We start from the raw sequence: 6,450 nt of genomic DNA, 5'->3' as shown, positions 1-6,450 counted from the left end.
TGGTATTTTTTATGCATTGTCCCCTTATTTGACACATGTTTGGTGCAGATGTGAATCCTGAAGCTTATAAAGAAAAAAACACTAAATCCCAACAGTTCAGCGGCATCTTTCCACGCACCAGGGGCGGAGATTTCATGACGTCTCATCCACTTTGCTTGGACAATTAGTCCGTGTTCACATGTGGTGTAAATGCTGCATTTTTTTTCTGCTGTTTTTTTGCACATTTATTCCGCTGTGTTTAATTGTCCAAGTAAAGTGATGTGATTCCATGAGAAGACGCCGCCGAACTCTGCGGTTTTGGGGTTTTTTCTCTAGAGGTTTCAATGAGGAGCTTAAAAAAATGCAGGAAAAAGCCTCTCTCTACAATAAAAACACTTAAAAACACAGATTCACATCTGAACCAAAAACACATTAAATAATGGAGAAAAGGCAGAAAATGGAACAATCAGAGAAGATTGTTATTGTGTAGTTTGGTGACAGCGGCAGAAACAAAAAGAAACAGAATTTATGCAACGTGTGACCACGGCCTTATAGGCACAAATAAGCAACATGTCATATAGTGACACATAGAAATATAAGAACATTCTGGCTGCTATGACTATTAAAGAACAGTCTGGGGCATCTGCTGAATGACCCTTACTGCCAAATGGGTGTGACTAGGGGTGTGGCTAGGGGCGTGGTCAAAATTTGCCCCTCTTTCCCTTCTTCAAAAGTTGGGAGGTATGGTTATATTCTTTTTGGGCCTTGTGCTAACATGACTGTAGTGCTAATGATTAGCTGGTAAATAGTGATGAGTGAGCGCTAAAATGCTCGAGTGCTCATTACTCGAATCGTGAAGGTCGAACACTCGGATGGGCTCGATTTGAGTAACAAGTATAATGGAAGTCAATGGGAAACTTGAGAATTTTACCAGCTGACAACCCGAAAAAGTCTGGGGACATGACAATCACTGACATGAATGGAAACAGCACTCAAATAGAATTGGAACAGCATGGGGAAGATGCCTGGATGCATCTCTGACTCCCAGGTTGCTGCTAAGATGTAAATAATTTTAAAAAACAACATGGAGTCCCCCTACTTTTGATAACCAGCCAAGGTAAAGCAGACAGCTGTGGGCTGGTATTATCAGGCTGGGAAGTGCCATGGTTATTTGGCTCTAACCAGTCTAAAAATAGGAGCATACAACTGTCCCAGAATTGGCGCATTTATTAGATGCGCCAATTCTGGCGCTTCATCTCGGCTCTTCTCAATTGCCGTGATGCAATGGGAAGCAGAGTAATATTTTTGGGGCGTTGATGTCAGCTGTGAATTGTCACCTGGCTTCAACCCAAGAGGTTAGTAATGGAGAGGCGATATGAGACACCCCCATTACTAACTCAGTAAGTGTAAAGTGAAAAAAAAATGCACACAGAAGAAAAAATAGTTTATTTGAATCAAGAGTCCCCCACACTAGCCTTCATTCACCAATTTATTATTAAAAAAACCCACAAAGCTCCAACGTAATCCCACGTCGTCCCCTGAATCAATACTCCAACCTATGGAGCCTCGTTCAGAAAACAAAGATCCATTGTCACTTCTGGTGAGCACCAGACCCGGAATTTCTTATGAGCAGTAAACGAGGCGCAATAAGTTTGAGTACCAAGTCAGGGGACTTCGTGGTACCACTCTACCATGGATTACCTCGGAGCTTTCTGGATTTTTAACTAAAAAAATGGTGAAAGAGGGATAGAGTGGGGGTGTCCTTATTCAAATAAACTATTTTTACTGTGTGTTTTTATTCACTTTACACTTACTGTATTAATAATGGAGGTGTATAATAGACGCCTCTCCATTAATAACCCCTAGGCGTGATGCCAGCTGACAATTCACATCTGATATCAACTCCAAAAAATATTACCCTGATTGTCGACGCATAACGGCAATCGGGGAGAGCTGGGGTGACGCACCAGAATTGGTGCAACAGCTGCTATTTTTAGGCTGAGAAGGGCCAAATAACCATGGACCTTCCCAGTCTGAATATACCATCCCGCAGCTGTCTGCTTTACCTCGGCAGATTATCAAAAATAAGGGGTATCCAGGATATTTTTTAACATTATTTATTAAGTTAACAAGGCTAAAAACACCCGTTAGTGCCACATGAAAGGCTTTAAAGGGTATTATTTAGAAGGTACAGTTGACTGGAAGCAACCTAAATAACGACTGGAATGTCAGTTTAAGCAAACTTACAAGATTGTCAAGAAGAAAAAAATAAAGGACTGCACATCCAAATAAATAATAGGATATATTTATTATAAACGCTATCAAGATAAAAGCAGAACAAATCTACAGATTAAAAGCATTTACACATCAACTTGTGCAAAATGAGCCATCATTGTCCCAAGCCATGGACAGAAAGGACAACCCACCCCATAGACAGAATAAGAGACTGGATTTCCATGAAAAATACAAGAATAGTAATAAAAATACTCAATAAATACAAAAGATTCTTCCATCAATGCAACAGAGAAAATATGGCATCAAAAGAGAATTATTCAAGCACTAAAAAAGGTAATATAGGAGTCATATGGCATCTATGGGCCAATACACAGTGGCCTAGAGAAGGAGGAATACATGGGGAAAGGAGACTTCACCCAAATTAAAGAGAACCTGGAAAGTGAGTACATCCGAAAATCCCCCCCCCCTCCCGCCAGGGCAGGCTTGTTATGCATCAAAAAGATGGGTCTATGAAAACGTGCAGAGATTATCAGGGTCTGAACAAAATCATGCTGAAAGACCGTTATCCAGCACTATACATAACATAGAGAAATATATTATAAATCAGGGGTGGGAAATTAATTTTCCCGAGGGGCCACATCAGAGACTGTGACTGTTGTGGAGGCTAAACCAATAGGCTGAAATTAATTTTAATTCTCAGTATTAATATTATGATTATATTATTTATATTATTTTATATTAATGTTATCACTTAATATTGAGCAGAATTACCGTATTTTTTGCTTTATAAGACGCACCTGATTATAAGACGCACCTAGGTTTTAGAGGAGGAAAATTAAAAAAAAAAGAATTGAGCCAAATAGTGTGCTAAAACATTTTAATAAAATTAAAAAAAAACATTATTTTAACAATTTAGACTCAACAGGAGGGTCTGTTATGGGGGGATCTGTGGATGATGCACTGCTGTGGGGGACCTGTGGATAACGCACTGCTATGGGGGACCTGTGGATGACACTGCTATGGGGGACCTGTTGATGACACTGCTATGGGGAACCTGTGGATGGCGCACTGTTATGGGGGACCTGAGGATGATGCACTATTATTGGGGACCTGTGGATGACACTGCTGTGGGGGATCTGTGGATAACGCACTGCTATGGGGGACCTGTGGATGACACACTGCTATGGGGGACCTGTGTATGACGCACTACTATGGGGGAAATGTGGATGATGCATTGCTATGGGGGACCTGTGGATGACGCACTGTTATGGGGGACCTGAGGATGATGCACTATTATTGGGGACCTGTGGATGACACTGCTGTGGGGGATCTGTGGATAACGCACTGCTATGGGGGACCTGTGGATGACGCACTGCTATGGGGGACCTGTGGATGACGCACTATTATGGGGGACCTGTGGATGACGCACTATTATGGGGACCTGTGGATGACGCACTATTATGGGGGACCTGTGGATGACGCACTATTATGGGGGACCTGTGGATGATGCACTGTTATGTGGGATCCGTGGATGACACGGCTATGGGGGACCTGCATGATGCACTTTTATGGGGATCTGGGACTACCACCCCCCTCATCCTTAGGAATACACCCATGTACTGTATACCATACATGGCTGTATTCTGAAAGATGAGGGGGGTGGTAGTCACATTAACACTTTGGCCACTACATTAGTCCCTCCCTGGAGTGTTTACACTAAAGGACTACAGCCCCCATCATCCTTCTGAATACACCGATTGATACAGTATATTCTGAAGGCTGATGATGGGGGTTGTGTTCCCCTTCAGTGTTTTTTGCTCACCTATTAGGACCCTTCGTTCAACTGATAACATTTGTCAGGCTCAGATCACTGATTGGTGGAGGCAGCTCTGCAGAAGTTGTCTCCACCAATCAGCATCCAGCCCTAGCGAGGAGAGGGAGAATCGTTGTTCTCTCTCTCCTCTTTCTTATGATAGTCTCCGGCTGCTGCGGAGATCTAAAATGTAGCCCGCGCATGCGCAGATCGCGACCTTTGAGAGCCGCCATCTCTATCTGCGCCTGCGTAGCCTCCGACGCGATGGACTTCAGGAAAATGGCTACGGAAGGCAGCGCATGCGCAGATGGAGATCTCGCTTCTCCGAGATCTCCATCTGCGCCTGCGTCACCTCCGCAGCCATTTTCCGTAAGTCGCGTTGGAGGCAGCGCAGGCGCAGATAAAGATTTCGGCTATGGTGACCGCCACCGCAGCCGATTGCCGGGGGATCCATGGCGGCCGCCACCGCAGCCGATTGCCGGGCGATCCATGGCTGCCGCCACCGCAGCCGATTGCCGGGGGATCAATGGCGGCCGCCACCACAGCCGATTGCCGGGGGATCCATGGCGGCCGCCTCCGCAGCCGATTGCCGGGGATCCATGGCGGCCGTACCAGCCTCCTGTGACTCACTCCACCGCCGCATTACTGCCCGGTAAGTTACAGTCATTTTGTAAGACGCACCCCTATTTTCCCCACAATTTTGGGGGAAAAAAAGTGTGTCTTATAAAGCGAAAAATACGGTAAGTAAGCATTCCCATTATATATCGTATGAGCGCTCACACAACCCCCTATATACAGTATGATCCCCAGATAGCCCCCTATATACAGTATGAGACCTCGCATATACTCTCTATATACAGTATGAGTCCCCACATAGCCTCCTACGTACAAGATGAGTCCTCACGTGGCCCCCTAAATACATTGTGAGCCCTCACATAGCCTCCCCATATACAGTATGAGCCCACAAACAGCTTCCCTATAGACAGTATGAGTCCACATACAGCCACCTATATGCACTACACATAGTCTAAAATTTAAAGTATGAGCCATCACTTAGCTCGCCTATACACAGTATTAGCCTTCACATAGCCCCCTATGAACTGGCACACATCCCACCTTTATAATTTATAAAATATTAATGATATTAAAAAAAAATAAAAAAAAATGTAAACCCATGAAGAATTACATTAGTGATGGGAAGAGCTGTGATGTTCTAGTATGTTAGGTTTTTTATTAGATTATTTTGCATATTTTTACATCTCTGTATAAAAAGAATTTATTATGAAATTAAAAAATCAGCACTAGAAGCCGCCATGAAGTTTTCTTTCACATCTCTGGATGGTAACCTGTCCTCCATGATGGCCATCACAGTGTATAGGGCAGAGCAGGTCCATGTGCCGCTGCCTGGCAGGAGCCACCTTAGGTTCCGTCACCGCTGACATCACCTGCACACGACCAACTGCCGTTTACTTTCAAACGTCGACTGAAGTGATCGGACTGAAGTCTGCAGATTGGAAGATATTTCTAAGAATGGCGTCCACTGGACATGGAGAAGACAGCGAGGAGAAGAGACAAGAGAAGAGGAAGAGAGGAGAGGACAGCGTGACCGCATTCAACAAGATCATGAAGAAAAAGAGAGAGGACAAAGACAATGGATTGGAGGATGATAAAGAGCCAACACCTGGATGCAGCGGAGACCCCGGAACATCCAACCCCTACCCCAGGCTTAACATCAGCCGCTACAACATCCACAACCTCTTAAGTAGGGGCAGTTATGGCAGAGTGAGTATATATTTTTTCTTTATAAAACTGTTTGCCATTTTATCTCTATCAGTTTTCCTCTGTAGGTAGATATTCATTAACCCCTTCACGACAGGCTGATTTAGCGCTTTCCGGTTTTTTTTTTTCGCCACCCTTATTCCAAGAGACATAAAGTTGTGTTTTTCGTCAATATAGGCATGTGAGCGCTTGTTTTTTGAGGAACGAGTTGTATTTTAAAATTAAATCATGTGTTTTCCCATATAGTATACTGCAAAACGGCAAAAAAATTCCAAATGTGGAAAAATAGCAAAAAAAATGCGATTGCACAATTGTTTTTGAGATATTTCCTTTACTGGGTTTACTATATGGTAAAACTGAAGTGTCAATTTGATGCCTGAGGTCGGTGCAAGTTTGTAGACTTTACTTTATCTAAGGGGATAAAAAAAATCAGAAGTTTGTCCAAAAAAAGTGGCTTACATTTTGTGCCATTTTCCGTGACCCATAACATTCTCATTTTTTGGGATCTATGGCTCAGTGATGGTTTATTTTTTGCGTCTCAAGCTGACGTTTTTAACGGTACCATTTTTGCGCAGATGCTGCGTTTTGACCACCTATTACATTTTGCGGAATATTTGTGGCGACCAAAAAACGTAATTTTGGCT

This window comes from Anomaloglossus baeobatrachus, chromosome 5 (assembly GCF_048569485.1).
Source record: "Anomaloglossus baeobatrachus isolate aAnoBae1 chromosome 5, aAnoBae1.hap1, whole genome shotgun sequence".
NCBI classification, from domain to species: Eukaryota; Metazoa; Chordata; class Amphibia; order Anura; family Aromobatidae; genus Anomaloglossus; species Anomaloglossus baeobatrachus.
This window is presented reverse-complemented; position numbering follows the sequence as displayed.